Here is a 17,900-nt window from a genome sequence, read left to right as displayed (position 1 = left end):
GCGCATGCATGCATAAGTCATCAATTACATTACCATAACCTGGACTAATAAGGGAAACCGAATATGCACAAGACAGTAACACTCACTTGAAGTTGTAAGGAAAGAGTATTATATCTTTGTTTTGATTTAATACCAACGATCGTAGCAAGTTGGCCTCGGCTTCTTTGGGATGTTTTTCAACCGTAAATGCATCTATGAGATTTGTGTTAATGAACCCAATATCACCGATTTGTCTTTTCTTCAATTCGGCGATCTTCAATCTTCATAAATAGTGAGGATAATTATAAATACATGCAATGAAAGAGCTGACCTATATAGAGAGACTTAATGACAGAAGTAGTACTACTTACAGACAGTAGCAAGTGATCGTTGTTTTATCGAGGGCCTTTTGATTGTAAAACTGGAAGAACTCCTCAAATGGAACATTCAGCAGTTCAATTCCAACGAGGTCATGCTCCGGTTTAACTCTCAGCGTCAAAGTATTCATCCCATCAGACTCTCTGCAGGTTTTCATGTACCAATCATGTAATCTTCGCATCATCGTTGTTAGAGATCTTTCATCTTTGACGAGAGGCTTCCCGTAATGGTATTTGTGTTCGTCCACCTCCATGATTTCAATGTACATCGTCGGGCAGGTAATCTCCAAGATTGCTATAACCGGCCACCATCCTCGGATCATTAGCGACGATGTCTTTTGACACCTTGAGAGGGGGGCACGATTGGTTCGCTTGTTCGCCGAGCTGGGCAATTTTTTTCCCAGCTCGTCGTTCTTTTAACCTTTGATCACTGACAGTACTTCCCGATCGCTCCGCTTCGGCATATGTCTTTGCAAGAATGCACTCATAGTTGCCTCTCGGTGGAGACTTTGGTGGTTTTGTCAGGGCAGCCAGAGAGCGCTTTGCTTTCACCGGATCTACCTTCTCCTCCGGACGTGGATGTTTCTTTGCTTTCACCCCTTCAAAGAAGTTTGTCACTTCGGCTCGCACGATCTTCCTGGTTTCCTCCTCGGTCCTCTCGTATGGTAACTTCTCTGGAGTCTTCAGAGAAGGACCGAATCTGTATTGCCTCCCGCCTCTGGCAGCTGTACTGCTAGACGCCGGCAGAGCAGACGGAGCGGCTGCGGCTGTCTTCTTTCCTTGCTTACGAGGCGGAGGAGAAGGACTACGACGCGCCGGAGCAGCCGGAGCGGCGGCGGGTCTCTTCCGCCCTTGCTGACGAGGCGGAGAAGGAGGAGGCTAGCTGCTCTGGCGCGCCGGCGCAGGCGGAGAAGGAGGCGGAGTGCCGCCACGCGCCGGAGAAGGAGGCTGAGTGCCCTGATCACTCGCCGGAGGAGGAGGCGGAGTGCTGCCATGCGCCGGAGAAGGAGGCTGAGTGCCCTGATCACTCGCCGGAGGAGGAGGCGGAGGAGGCGGAGTGCCCTTACTCGCCGGAGCCGTCCAGTTCGGAAGGTTGATGAGCTCCTTCCGCCATAGGCATGGAGTCTTCAGAGCAGAACCCAGCCGAGTCTCCCCTTCACCGGTAGGGTGGTCAAGCTGGAGGTCCTCAAATCCCTCCGTTATTTCATCCACCATCACCTAGCATATCCTTCTGGAATCGGCCGGCAGTGGTAGGTTGCGCCGGTTTCAGGAGATAAAACAGAGCCAACAGCCGCCTTGACTTTGAAGTTCTGCCATTGCGCCATAAGGTGGCAATGTTGAGACTCCGTGATAGCATCCATGGGGTAGCTAGCAGGAGCCGTCAAGACATGCTCCGGCTGAAGCAGCTCGGTGGAAGCCACGCTGCTTCTCCGCTGAGATGGCGGTGTAGCTTCGGGGGTAGTTTCGGCATGTCGATTACCGTCTCGTTCCTCTAGCGCTTGAACCCTTTCGTGCAGCTTCTGAATTTGGATCTGCTCCACTTTTTTCCTCCTCTCCTGGCTTTTGTAACTGCCCGCGTCCGGAAAACCAGCCTTCCACGGAACGGAGCCTGGCGTGCCTCGTGTCCGTCCAGGGTGCTCAGGATTCCTGAGGGCCATTGTGAGCTCGTCGTTCTCTCTGTCTGGAACGAACGTCCCTTCCTGCGCTGCATCGATATATTGCTGAATCTTCTTGACTGGTATTCTCAAAAGCTCGTTCGTCCAAATGCACCTCCCTGATACAGTGTCCAAGGTTCCGCCAGCCCCGAAGAACCAAGTCCGGCAACGGTCTGTCCAGTTCATTGTCTGTGGTTCGATCCCTTTTTCAAGCAGATAATTCTCAGCCTTGGCCCACTTAGGCCGGGCTTTGAGGTAGCCACCTGACCCCGTGCGATGGTGAAGCTTCTTCTTCGCAGCATTCTTCTTGTTTGTCGCTGACATCTTCTTACTCTTTTCCGATGTCTTGTGGGCCACAAATGCGGGCCAGTGATCTCTGATCTTCTCATACCGGCCGATGAATTCTGGTGTCTCTTCTTTGTCGACAAACGTTTTCAGCTCATTCTTCCACCTCCTGAATAGGTCTGCCATCTTCTTAAGAGCATGAGACTTGATTAATTGCTCTTTAACTGGCTTCTCCGGATCCTCCTCTGGCGGTAGGGTGAAATTTTCCTGCATATCATTGACATAAGACACCTCAGGGTCTTCCTTCTTAGGCTTATACCATCGCTGGATGCTGATCGGGATCTTGTCCCTAACTAGAACCCCGCACTGAGCAGCAAATGCATCCTTTGTCCAGATGGGTTCAATCGGTTGGCCGTCGCGCGCGATTACTGTGATCTCAAACCTTTCATCCGAGCGCAACTTTCTCTTCGGGCCTCGTCTCTTTACCGAAGTTGTGCTCGATCCGGAGGGCTAGAAAAAAGAAGAAAGACGAGTGTTAATTAATATGTGTACATACCAAAACAATGAATGCATCAATTAGCTAGTCAGCACAGGCTTAACTAATATATTTACCTGGCCAGACTCTGTTCGGTCACCGGAGCCGTCACCACGGGCTCCTTCTTGCACCAGCATTGGGTCACCGGAGCCATCATAATCATGTCTTTCCTCCTCCACTCTTCGATCACCGTAGCCTGCTTCTTCACCCTATTCTTCCAGACCATCATTGTCGAGCGAGAGGGCCGGGGGGGCTCCCGTGGTATAAGTTATCACGGTCGAGAGGGGGTATAAATATCGACCGTCCATCATATCGAAGTTATCTGGGAGGGAGTTATATATATCGACAACGACGACATACATACATGGGAAAATAATGTTATCGGGGAGGGGGTATATCGACCCCCCCACGTGTTGAAGTTATCGGGAGGGGGTTATATCGATAAAGACAATGAACGTACATGGGAAAATAATATTAGCGGGGAGGGGGTATATCGACCCCCCCCCCCTCGTGTTGAAGTTATCGGGAGAGGGGTATATCGACGACGACAGACCCGATAAAACATAAGAAAACGAAGAAGAAACAAAAAGAGGAGAAGAAGAAAGGAATAGAGGAGAAGATCGAAGAAAAAAAGAAGAAAACAAAAAGAGGAGAAGAAGAAAGGAATAGAGGAGAGAAGAAGAAAAAATAGAATTTCTTTTTTTTCTTCTTCTCTTCTATTCCTTTCTTCTTCTCCTCTTCTTTTTCTTCTTTTTTCCTCTTCTTATTTATTTCTCCTCTTCTTCCTCTCCTTTTCTTCTCCTTTCTTCCTCTTCTTATTCTCCTTTTTCCTCTTATTCATAAAAAAATGTTCAAATAGAAAATTTCAAAAAAAAGTAAAGGTTTTGCCTAATGCATTGTTCATATGAATATACAAACATTTGCATATTCTACAATAATTAATATCACCAAAAAAATCTATGAACAGAAAAAAATCCTAACTTTTCTAAAAATCTATCTTTTGCATATATACATGAACATATATATACACAGAGAGCATATATATACACAGAGAACATATATACATACATATATACATTTTTATAAAAATGCAAAAAAAAAAGACAGGGAGGAAGGGGGCAGTGCCGGCCCTGACCAAGGCGACGGCGGCGCGTCGGGGCAGGGGCAGAGGAGACGGCGGCGTGGTCGGGGCAGGGGCAAAGGCGTCGGCGGCATGGTCGGGGCAGGGCGAGGCAGAGGCGACAGCGGCGTGGTCGGGGCAGCTGGGGCGACGACGACGTGGTCGGGGCAGGGGCGCGCGGCGTGGTCGGGGCGGGCCGCCGGCGGCGTGCTCGGGGAAGGGGCGGCTGCGCGTCGACGAGGCAGCAGAGGGCGGCGACGGCGTCGACGGGGCGAGCTCGGGCAGCCTGGCGGCGTCGTCGGGGCGGGGGAACTGATGCAGAGATGAATATGAAAAACGCTAAGTGTTTTCTTATATACTCACAGCATTGGTTCCGGTTCGTGGCACCAACCGGGATCAATGCCCCCCTTTAGTCCCGGTTGGTGCCCCCAACCGGGACCAAAGGCCTCTTTTCTGCAGCCCAAAGGGCGGGAAGCGGCGGCCTTTGGTCCCGGTTGGTGGCACCAACCGGGACTAAAGGGGGGCATTGGTTCCGGTTGGTGTCACGAACCAGTACCAAAGCACCACTTTAGTCCCGGTTGGTGCCACCAACCGGGACCAAAGGCCTTGCACAGCGGGGTGGTGGTGGGAGTTTAGTCCCACCTCGCTAGTTGAGAGGGGCGCGCAGTGGTTTATAAGCCCCACTGCCGCACCCCTCTCGAACTCCTCTCTATAGCAGGCTTCTGGGCCTAACTTTGGCGCGCTGCCCGTTGAGCCTTCTAGCCCTTCTGGGCGTGTATTTGCAAACCCGAGGGTTGGAAGGCCCAGCGGGCAGCGCCCCAACAATTTTTTGGCTGTATTTACTTTTTTTGTTTTCTTTTTGCTTTATTTATTTTGTTTTGTTTCTAATTACAACAAAAAACTTATTTATTTTATTTTGTTTTGTTTCTAATTACTTATTTATTTTACTTTATGATAATTCTTTTTGCTATTAAAGTTTCTATCAAAAAAGTTCTTTATGAAAATTCTTTTTGCTTTTAATGATTTTGAACAGAAAATACTTCAAAATTTTAGTTGCATCCATTTTGTATGATTTTAGTTTCAATAATACTAGAGGTTTCTTATAATGTTTTGAACAGAAAATACTTTGTTAATTTTAGTTTCATAAATTTTATTAAAGTTTATTTTATTTTGTCGTAACACAAGAAGTCCGGAGTTGTAATAAGTTATTAAAAATAAAAAAGAGGCGCAATGCTCGTTGATTAGCTTCAAGCCTTTCGGAATAGTGTAGACTGCACTGCACATAGCTTCATGCAGTCTACCTTAGTCCTCAAGGCTTGAAGCTAAGCAACGTGAGGGTGAGCATTGCGCCTCTTCATCATCGTCTCTGCACTCAGAGCTTATAAACCGCTCCTAGTGCCTCTCAGCTAGCGAGGTGGGACTAAAAAACTGCTTAGTAAGAAACTCTAGTACCGGTTCGTGCCACGAACCGGTACTAAAGGTGCTCGTGGGGCCACAGCCTCATCAATACCGGTTCGTGGCACCAACCGGGACCAAAGGGTGGAATTGGTCCCGGTTCGTGCCACCAACCGGGACCAATGGCCTTGCACAGCGGCGTGGTGGTGGGAGTTTAGTCCCACCTCGCTAGCTGGGAGAGAGCCGCACCTGTTTATAAGGTGCGGTGCGCCTGAGCTGTCGAGCTCCTCTCTAAAGCAGGCTTACGGGCCTAACCTCTCTGTACATGCCTATGGGCCTACTGGGCCTTCTGCGGGCCTGAATCCTGGCCCATTGATGGGTTTCTAATCGTATTCAGGCCGTGATGGCCCAGTAGGTGGCATAATTTTTAATTTTTGGCCTATTATTTTTCATGCATTTACTAATTATTTTGAGCTATAAGACCCTAAAAATGAAAAGCATTTCAAATGAACTCTGAAAAGGTTGAAAGTTGGCATGGTATCATCATTTCATCCACATAGCATGTGCAAGAAAGTTGAGAGGGTTACGGCAAAAACTAGATGCACTTTGTGTACAAAACGGACAATGGTATCATACTCGTCTGTTACAAAGTTGGCATGGTATCATCATAATAGTTGCGGGAGAAAGTCTTCACTTTTTCTTCGCTTGTGTCATTTGCTTACTGCGCCGTAACCATGGATAATCTTCATCGTTTATCAGGATGCTTGGGTCAGCCTTAACTTTGAAGGGAGGAATTTCATGAAACTTTTCATAATCTTCAGACATGTCAGTCTTGCCCTCCACTCCCACAATGTCCCTTTTTCCTGAAAGAACTATGTGGCGCTTTGGCTCATCGTATGATGTATTCGCTTCCTTATCTTTTCTTTTTCTCGGTCTGGTAGACATGCCCTTCACATAGATAACCTGTGCCACATCATTGGCTAGGACGAACGGTTCGTCAGTGTACCCAAGATTGTTCAGATCCACTGTTGTCATTCCGTACTGTGGGTCTACCTGTACCCCGCCTCCTGACAGATTGACCCATTTGCACTTAAACAAAGGGACCTTAAAATCATGTCCGTAGTCAAGTTCCCATATGTCCATTATGTAACCATAATATGTGTCCTTTCCCCTCTCGGTTGCTGCATCAAAGCGGACACCGCTGTTTTGGTTGGTGCTCTTTTGATCTTGGGCGATCGTGTAAAATGTATTCCCATTTATCTCATATCCTTTGTAAATCAATACAGTCGAAGATGGTCCCCTGGACAACGAGTACAACTCATCACAAACAGTGGTGTCACCTCTGAGAAGTGTTTCCAACCAACTGCTGAAAGTCCTGATGTGTTCACATGTAATCCAGTCGTCACACTGCTCCGGGTGTTTGGAGCGCAGACTGTTCTTGTGTTCATCGACATACGGGGTCACCAAGGTAGAGTTCTGTAGAACTATGTAGTGTGCTTGAGACCAAGAATATTCGTCCCTGCATATTATTGAGTCCCCTCCAAGCGTGCCTTTTCCAGTCAGTCTCCCCTCATACCGCGATTTAGGGAGACCTATCTTCTTAAGGCCAGGAATGAAGTCAACACAAAACCCAATGACATCCTCTGTTTGATGGCCCATGGAGATGCTTCCTTCTGGCCAAGCGCGGTTACGGACATATTTCTTTAGGACTCCCATGAACCTCTCAAAGGGGAACATATTGTGTAGAAATATGGGCCCCAGAATGACAATCTCGTCGACTAGATGAACTAGGACGTGCGTCATGCTATTGAAGAAGGATGGTGGGAACACCACCTCGAAACTGACAAGACATTGCGCCACATCACTCCTTAGCCTTGGTATGATTTCTGGATCGATCACCTTCTGAGAGATTGCATTGAGGAATGCACATAGCTTCACAATGGCTAATCGGACGTTTTCCGGTAGAAGCCCCCTCAATGCAACCGGAAGCAGTTGCGTCATAATCACGTGGCAGTCATGAGACTTTAGGTTCTGGAACTTTTTCTCTGGCATATTTATTATTCCCTTTATATTCGACGAGAAGCCAGTCGGGACCTTCATACTGAGCAGGCATTCAAAGAAGATTTCTTTCTCTTCTTTCGTAAGAGCGTAGCTGGCAGGACCTTCATACTACTTCGGAGGCATGCCGTCTTTTTCGTGCAAACGTTGCAGGTCCTCCCGTGCCTCAGGTGTATCTTTTGTCTTCCCATACACGCCCAAGAAGCCTAGCAGGTGAAGGAAATATGCCCTAGAGGCAATAATAAAGTATTATATATTTCCTTATATCATGATAAATGTTTATTATTCATGCTAGAATTGTATTAACCGGAAACATAATACATGTGTGAATACATAGACAAACAGAGTGTCACTAGTATGCCTCTACTTGACTAGCTCGTTAATCAAAGATGGTTATGTTTCCTAGCCATAGACATGAGTTGTCATTTGATTAACGAGATCACCTCATTAGGAGAATGACGTGATTGACTTGACCCATTCCGTTAGCTTAGCACTCGATCGTTTAGTATGTTGCTATTGCTTTCTTCATGACTTATACATGTTCCTATGACTATGAGATTATGCAACTCCCGTTTACCGGAGGAACACTTTGTGTGCTACCAAACGTCACAACGTAAATGGGTGATTATAAAGGTGCTCTACAGGTGTCTCCAAAGGTACTTGTTGGGTTGGCGTATTTCGAGATTAGGATTTGTCACTCCAATTGTCGGAGAGGTATCTCTGGGCCCACTCGGTAATGCACATCACTATAAGCCTTGCAAGCATTGTGACTAATGAGTTAGTTGCGGGATGATGTGTTACGGAACGAGTAAAGAGACTTGCCGGTAACGAGATTGAACTAGGTATCGAGATACCGACGATCAAATCTCGGGCAAGTAACATACCGGTGACAAAGGGAACAACGTATGTTGTTATGCGGTCTGACCGATAAAGATCTTCGTAGAATATGTGGGAGCCAATATGGGCATCCAGGTCCCGCTATTGGTTATTGACCGGAGACGTGTCTCGGTCATGTCTACATAGTTCTCGAACCCGTAGGGTCCGCACGCTTAACGTTACGATGACAGTTTTATTGAGTTTTGATGTACCGAAGGAGTTAGGAGTCCCGGATGAGATCAGGGATATGACGAGGAGTCTCGAAATGGCCGAGACGTAAAGATCGATATATTGGACGACTATATTCGGACTTCGGAAAGGTTCCGAGTGATTCGGGCATTTTTCGGAGTACCGGAGAGTTACGGGAATTCGTATTGGGCCTTAATGGGCCATACGGGAAAGGAGAGAAAGGCCTCAAAAGGTGGCCGCACCCCTCCCCATGATCTGGTCCGAATTGGACTAGGGAAGGGGGGCGCACCCTTCCTTCTTTCTCCTTCCCCCTTCCCTTCTCCTACTCCCACAAGGAAAGGAGGAGTCCTACTCCCGGTGGGAGTAGGACTCCCCCCTTTGGCGCGCCTCTCCCCTTGGCCGGCTGCCTCCCCCTTGCTCCTTTTATACGGGGGCAGGGGGGCACCCCAGAGACACAACAATTGATCCTTGAGATCTCTTAGCCGTGTGCGGTGCCCCCCTCCACCATATTACACCTCGATAATACCGTTGCGGAGCTTAGGCGAAGCCCTGCGTCGGTGGAACATCATCATCGTCACCACGCCGTCGTGCTGACGAAACTCTCCCTCAACACTCGGCTGGATCGGAGTTCGAGGGACGTCATCGAGCTGAACGTGTGTAGAACTCGGAGGTGCCGTACGTTCGGTACTTGATCGTTCGGATCGTGAAGATGTACGACTACATCAACCGCGTTGTGATAACGCTTCCGCTGTCGGTCTACGAGGGTACGTGGACAACACTCTCCCCTCTCGTTGCTATGCATCACCATGATCTTGCGTGTGCGTAGGAAATTTTTTGAAATTACTACGTTCCCCAACAGTGGCATCCGAGCCTGGTTTTATGCGTTGATGCTATGCACGAGTAGAACACAAGTGAGTTATGGGCGATATAAGTCATACTGCTTACCAGCATGTCATACTTTGGTTCAGCGGTATTGTGAGATGAAGCGGCCCGGACCGACATTACGCGTACGCTTACGCGAGACTGGTTTCACCGTTCGGAGCACTCGTTGCTTAAAGGTGACTGGCGGGTGTCTGTCTCTCTCACTTTAGTTGAACCGAGTGTGGCTACGCCCGGTCCTTGCGAAGGTTAAAACAGCACCAACTTGACAAACTATCGTTGTGGTTTTGATGCGTAGGTAAGAACGGTTCTTGCTAAGCCCGTAGCAGCCACGTAAAACATGCAACAACAAAGTAGAGGACGTCTAACTTGTTTTTGCAGGGCATGTTGTGATGTGATATGGTCAAGACATGATGTGATATAATGTGTTGTATGAGATGATCATGTTTTGTAACCGAGTTATCGGCAACTGGCAGGAGCCATATGGTTGTCGCTTTATTGTATGAGATGCAATCGCCATGTAATAGTTTTACTTTATCACTAAGCGGTAGCGATAGTCGTAAAAGCAATAAGTTGGCGAGACGACAACGATACTACGATGGAGATCAAGGTGTCGAGCCAGTGACGATGGTGATCATGACGGTGCTTCGGAGATGGAGATCGCGAGCACGGTGCTTCGGAGATGGAGATCAGAAGCACGGTGCTTCGGAGATGGAGATCACAAGCACAAGATGATGATGGCCATATCATATCACTTATATTGATTGCATGTGATGTTAATCCTTTATGCATCTTATCTTGCTGTGTTTGACGGTAGCATTATAAGATGATCCTTCACTAAATTATCAAAGTATAAGTGTTCTCCCTGAGTATGCACCGTTGCGAAAGTTCTTCGTGCTGAGACACCACGTGATGATCGGGTGTGATAGGCTCTACGTTCAAATACAACGGGTGCAAAACAGTTGCACACGCGGAATACTCAGGTTAAACTTAACGAGCCTAGCATATAACAGATATGGCCTCGGAACACGGAGACCGAAAGGTCGAGCGTGAATCATATAGTAGATATGATCAACATAGTGATGTTCACCATTGAAACTACTCCATCTCACGTGATGATCGGACATGGTTTAGTTGATATGGATCACGTGATCACTTAGAGGATTAGAGGGATGTCTATCTAAGTGGGAGTTCTTAAGTAATATGATTAATTGAACTTAAATTTATCATGAACTTAGTCCTGATAGTATATTGTAAATTATGTTGTAGATCAATAGCTCGCGTTGTTGCTTCCCTGTTTTATTTTGATATGTTCCTAGAGAAAATTATGTTGAAAGATGTTAGTAGCAAAGATGCGGATTGGATCCGTGATCTGAGGATTATCCTCATTGCTGCACAGAAAAATTATGTCCTTGATGCACCGCTAGGTGACAGACCTATTGCAGGAGCAGATGCAGACGTTATGAACGTTTGGCTAGCTCAATATGATGACTACTTGATAGTTTAGTGCACCATGCTTAACGGCTTAGAATCGGGACTTCAAAGACGTTTTGAACGTCATGGACCATATGAGATGTTCCAGGAGTTGAAGTTAATATTTCAAGCAAATACCCGAGTTGAGAGATATGAAGTCTCCAACAAGTTCTATAGCTAAAAGATGGAGGAGAATCGCTCAACTAGTGAGCATGTGCTCAGATTGTCTGGGTACTACAATCGCTTGAATCAAGTGGGAGTTAATCTTCCAGATAAAATAGTGATTGACAGAATTCTCTAGTCACCATCACCAAGTTAGTAGAACTTCGTGATGAACTATAGTATGTAAGGGATGACGAAAATAATTCCCGAGCTCTTCGCGATGCTGAAATCGACGAAGGTAGAAATCAAGAAAGAGCATCAAGTGTTGATGGTTAACAAGACCACTAGTTTCAAGAAAAGGGCAAAGGGATAGAAGGGGAACTTCAAAAAGAACGGCAAGCAAGTTGCTGCTCAAGTGAAGAAGCCTAAGTCTGGTCCTAAGCCTGAGACTAAGTGCTTCTACTGCAAAGGGACTGGTCACTGGAAGCGGAACTACCCCAACTATTTGGTGGATAAGAAGGATGGCAAAGTGAACAAAGGTATATTGGATATACATGTTATTGATGTGTACTTTACTAGTGTTTATAGCAACCCCTTGGTATTTGATACTGGTTCAGTTGCTAAAAGTAGTAACTCGAAACGGGAGTTGCAGAATAAACAGAGACTAGTAAAAGGAGAGGTGACGATGTGTGTTGGAAGCAGTTCCAAGATTGATATGATCATCATCGCACACTCCCTATACTTTCGGGATTAGTGTTGAAACTAAATAAGTGTTATTTGGTGTTTGCGTTGAGCATGAATATGATTTGATCATGTTTATTGCAATACGGTTATTCATTTAAGTTAGAGAACAATTGTTGTTCTGTTTACATGAATAAAAACCTTCTATGGTCATACACACCAACGAAAATGGTTTGTTGGATCTCGATCGTAGTGATACACATAATCATAATAATGAAGCCAAAAGATGCAAAGTTAATAATGATAGTGCAACTTATTTGTGGCACTGCCGTTGAGGTCATATTGGTGTAAAGCGCATGAAGAAACTCCATACTGATGGGATTTTGGAATCACTTGATTATGAATCACTTGATGCTTGCGAACCGTGCCTCATGGGCAAGATGAGTAAAAACGCCGTTCTCCGAACTATGGAGAGAGCAACAGATTTGTTGGAAATCATACATACAGATGTATGTGGTCCGATGAATATTGAGGCTCGTAGCAGGTATCATTATTTTCTGACCTTCACAGATGATTTGAGCAGATATGGGTATATCTACTTGATGAAACATAAGTGTGAAGCATTTGAAAAGTTCAAAGAATTTCAGAGTGAAGTAGAAAATCATCGTGACGAGAAAATAAGGTTTCTATGATTTGATCGCGGAGACAAATATTTGAGTTACGAGTTTGGTCTTCAATTAAAACAATGTGGAATAGTTTCACAAATTCACGCCACCTGGAACACCATGGTGTAATGGTGTGTCCGAACATCGTAACCGTACTTTATTAGATATGGTGCGATATATAATGTCTCTTACCGATCTACCACTATCGTTTTGGGGTTATGCATTAGAGACAGCTGCATTCATGTTAAATAGGGCATCATCAAAATCCGTTAAGACGACGCCTTATGAACTGTGGTTTAGCAAGAAACCAAAGTTGTCGTTTCTTAAATGTTTGGGGTTGCGATGCTTATGTGAAAAAGTTTCATCCTGATAAGCTCAAACCCAAATCGGAGAAATGTGTCTTCATAGGATACCCAAAGGAGACAGTTGGGTACACCTTCTATCACAGATCCGAAGGCAAGACATTCGTTGCTAAGTATGGATCCTTTCTAGAGAAGGAGGTTCTCTCGAAAGAAGTGAGTGGGAGGAAAGTAGAACTTGATGAGGTAACTGTACCTGCTCCCTTATTGGAAAGTAGTTCATCACAGAAATCTGTTCCTGTGACTCCTACACCAATTAGTGAGGAAGTTAATGATGATGATCATGGAACTTCAGATCAAGTTATTACTGAACCTCGTAGGTCAACCAGAGTAAGATCCACACCAGAGTGGTACGGTAATCCTGTTCTGGAGGTTATGTTACTAGACCATGACAAACCTATGAACTATGAAGAAGCGATGGTGAGCCCAGATTCCGCGAAATGGCTTGAGGCCATGAAATCTGAGATAAGATCCATATATGAGAACAAAGTATGGACTTTGATTGACTTGCCCAATGATCGGCGAGCCATTGAGATTAAATGGATCTTCAAGAGGAAGACGGATGCTGATAGTAGTGTCACTATCTACAAAGCTAGAATTGTCGCAAAAAGGTTTTTCGACAAGTTCAAGGTGTTGACTACGATGAGAGTTTCTCACTCGTATCTATGCTTAAGTCTGTCTGAATCATGTTAGCAATTGCCGCATTTTATGAAATATGGAAAATGGATAAACAAAACTGCATTCCTTAATGGATTTATTAAACAAGAGTTGTATATGATGCAACCAGGAGGTTTTGTCAATCCTAAAAGTGCTAACAAAATATGCAAGCTCTAGCGATCCATCTATGGACTGGTGCAAGCATCTCGGAGTTGGAATATACACTTTGATAAGTTGATCAAAGGATATAGTTTTATACAGACTTGCGGTGAAGCCTGTATTTACAAGAAAGTGAGTGGGAGCACTACAGCATTTCTGATAAGTATATGTGAATGACATATTGTTGATCGGAAATAATGTAGAATTATTCTGCAAAGCATAAAGGAGTGTTTGAAAGGAGTTTTTCAAAGAAAGACCTCGGTGAAGCTTCTTACATATTGAGCATCAAGATCTATAGAGATAGATGAAGACGCTTGATAAGTTTTTCAATGAGTACATACCTTAACAAGATTTTGAAGTAGTTCAAAATAGAACAGTCAAAGAAAGAGTTCTTGCCTGTGTTACAAGGTGTGAAATTGAGTAAGACTCAAAGCCCGACCACGGCAGAAGATAGAAAGAGAATGAAAGTCATTCCCTATGCCTTGGCCATAGGTTCTATAAAGTATGCCATGCTGTGTACCAGATCTATTGTATACCCTACACTGATTTTGGGAAGGGAGTACAATAGTGATTTAGGAGTAGATCACTGGACAACGGTCAAAATTATCCTTAGTGGAATAAGGATATGTTTCTCGATTATGGAAGTGACAAAAGGTTCGTCGTAAAGGGTTACGTCGATGCAAGTTTTGACACTAATCTAGATGACTCTAAGTCTCGGTCTCGATACATATTGAAAGTGGGAGCAATTAGCTAGAGTAGCTCCGTGCAGAGCATTGTAGACATAGAAATTTGCAAAATACTTACGGATCTGAATGTGACAGACCCGTTGAACTAAAATTATCTCACAATCAAAACATGATCACACCTTAGTACTCTTTGGGTGTTAATCAAATAGCGATGTCAACTAGATTATTGACTCTAGTAAACCCTTTGAGTGTTGGTCACATAGAGATGTGAACTATGGGTGTTAATCACATGGCGATGTGAACTAGATTATTGACTCTAGTGCAAGTGGGAGACTGAAGGAAATATGCCCTAGAGGCAATAATAAAGTATTATATATTTCCTTATATCATGATAAATGTTTATTATTCATGCTAGAATTGTATTAACCGGAAACATAATACATGTGTGAATACATAGACAAACAGGGTGTCACTAGTATGCCTCTACTTGACTAGCTCGTTAATCAAAGATGGTTATGTTTCCTAACCATAGACATGAGTTGTCATTTGATTAACGAGATCACCTCATTAGGAGAATGACGTGATTGACTTGACCCATTCCGTTAGCTTAGCACTCGATCGTTTAGTATGTTGCTATTGCTTTCTTCATGACTTAAACATGTTCCTATGACTATGAGATTATGCAACTCCCGTTTACCGGAGGAACACTTTGTGTGCTACCAAACGTCACAACGTAACTGGGTGATTATAAAGGTGCTCTACAGGTGTCTCCAAAGGTACTTGTTGGGTTGGCGTATTTCGAGATTAGGATTTGTCACTCCGATTGTCGGAGAGGTATCTCTGGGCCCACTCAGTAATACACATCACTAGGGAGACCTATCTTCTTAAGGCCAGGAATGAAGTCAACACAAAACCCAATGACATCCTCTGTTTGATGGCCCATGGAGATGCTTCCTTCTGGCCAAGCGCGGTTACGGACATATTTCTTTAGGACTCCCATGAACCTCTCAAAGGGGAACATATTGTGTAGAAATATGGGCCCCAGAATGACAATCTCGTCGACTAGATGAACTAGGACGTGCGTCATGCTATTGAAGAAGGATGGTGGGAACACCACCTCGAAACTGACAAGACATTGCGCCACATCACTCCTTAGCCTTGGTATGATTTCTGGATCGATCACCTTCTGAGAGATTGCATTGAGGAATGCACATAGCTTCACAATGGCTAATCGGACGTTTTCCGGTAGAAGCCCCTCAATGCAACCGGAAGCAGTTGCGTCATAATCACGTGGCAGTCATGAGACTTTAGGTTCTGGAACTTTTTCTCTGGCATATTTATTATTCCCTTTATATTCGACGAGAAGCCAGTCGGGACCTTCATACTGAGCAGGCATTCAAAGAAGATTTCTTTCTCTTCTTTCGTAAGAGCGTAGCTGGCAGGACCTTCATACTACTTCGGAGGCATGCCGTCTTTTTCGTGCAAACGTTGCAGGTCCTCCCGTGCCTCAGGTGTATCTTTTGTCTTCCCATACACGCCCAAGAAGCCTAGCAGGTGAAGGAAATATGCCCTAGAGGCAATAATAAAGTATTATATATTTCCTTATATCATGATAAATGTTTATTATTCATGCTAGAATTGTATTAACCGGAAACATAATACATGTGTGAATACATAGACAAACAGAGTGTCACTAGTATGCCTCTACTTGACTAGCTCGTTAATCAAAGATGGTTATGTTTCCTAGCCATAGACATGAGTTGTCATTTGATTAACGAGATCACCTCATTAGGAGAATGACGTGATTGACTTGACCCATTCCGTTAGCTTAGCACTCGATCGTTTAGTATGTTGCTATTGCTTTCTTCATGACTTATACATGTTCCTATGACTATGAGATTATGCAACTCCCGTTTACCGGAGGAACACTTTGTGTGCTACCAAACGTCACAACGTAAATGGGTGATTATAAAGGTGCTCTACAGGTGTCTCCAAAGGTACTTGTTGGGTTGGCGTATTTCGAGATTAGGATTTGTCACTCCAATTGTCGGAGAGGTATCTCTGGGCCCACTCGGTAATGCACATCACTATAAGACTTGCAAGCATTGTGACTAATGAGTTAGTTGCGGGATGATGTGTTACGGAACGAGTAAAGAGACTTGCCGGTAACGAGATTGAACTAGGTATCGAGATACCGACGATCAAATCTCGGGCAAGTAACATACCGGTGACAAAGGGAACAACGTATGTTGTTATGCGGTCTGACCGATAAAGATCTTCGTAGACTATGTGGGAGCCAATATGGGCATCCAGGTCCCGCTATTGGTTATTGACCGGAGACGTGTCTCGGTCATGTCTACATAGTTCTCGAACCCGTAGGGTCCGCACGCTTAACGTTACGATGACAGTTTTATTGAGTTTTGATGTACCGAAGGAGTTAGGAGTCCCAGATGAGATCGGGGATATGACGAGGAGTCTTGAAATGGCCGAGACGTAAAGATCGATATATTGGACGACTATATTCGGACTTCGGAAAGGTTCCAAGTGATTCGGGTATTTTTCGGAGTACCGGAGAGTTACGGGAATTCGTATTGGGCCTTAATGGGCCATACGGGAAAGGAGAGAAAGGCCTCAAAAGGTGGCCGCGCCCCTCCCCATGATCTGGTCCGAATTGGACTAGGGAAGGGGGGCGCCCCCTTCCTTCTTTCTCCTTCCCCCTTCCCTTCTCCTACTCCCACAAGGAAAGGAGGAGTCCTACTCCCGGTGGGAGTAGGACTCCCCCCTTTGGCCTGCCTCTCCCCTTGGCCAGCTGCCTCCCCCTTGCTCCTTTTTATACGGGGGCAGGGGGCACCCCAGAGACACAACAATTGATCCTTCAGATCTCTTAGCCGTGTGCGGTGCCCCCCTTCACCATATTACACCTCGATAATACCGTCGCGGAGCTTAGGCGAAGCCCTGCGTCGGTGGAACATCATCATCGTCACCACACCGTCATGCTGACGAAACTCTCCCTCAACACTCGGCTGGATCGGAGTTCGAGGGACGTCATCGAGCTGAACGTGTGTAGAACTCGGATGTGCCGTACGTTCGGTACTTGATCGGTCGGATCGTGAAGATGTACGACTACATCAACCGCGTTGTGATAACGCTTCCGCTGTCGGTCTACGAGGGTACGTGGACAACACTCTCCCCTCTCGTTGCTATGCATCACCATGATCTTGCGTGTGCGTAGGAATTTTTTTGAAATTACTACGTTCCCCAACAGCAGGTTCATGCAAAGGTTCTTCGTCACGTGCATCACGTCGATTGAAGAGCGGACCTCTAGCTCTTTCCAGTAGGGTAGGTCCCAAAATATAGATTTCTTCTTCCACATGGGTGCGTGTCCCTCAGCGTCATTCGGAACAGCTAGTCCGCCGGGACCCTTTCCAAAGATTACGTGTAAATCATTGACCATAGCAAGTACGTGATCACCGGTACGCTTGGCGGGCTTCTTCCGGTGATCTGCCTCGCCTTTGAAATGCTTGCCTTTCTTTCGACATTGATGGTTGGTCGGAAGAAATTGACGATGGCCCAGGTACACATTCTTCCTGCATTTCTCCAGGTATATACTTTCAGTGTCATCTAAACAGTGCGTGCATGCGTGGTATCCCTTGTTTGTCTGTCCTGAAAGGTTACTGAGAGCGGGCCAATCGTTGATGGTTACAAACAGCAACGCGTGCAGGTTAAATTCCTCCTGTTTGTGCTCATCCCACGTACGTACACCGTTTCCA

The sequence above is a fragment of the Triticum aestivum genome, chromosome 6D, assembly GCF_018294505.1.
Source record: "Triticum aestivum cultivar Chinese Spring chromosome 6D, IWGSC CS RefSeq v2.1, whole genome shotgun sequence".
Classification (NCBI taxonomy): domain Eukaryota; kingdom Viridiplantae; phylum Streptophyta; class Magnoliopsida; order Poales; family Poaceae; genus Triticum; species Triticum aestivum.
This window is presented reverse-complemented; position numbering follows the sequence as displayed.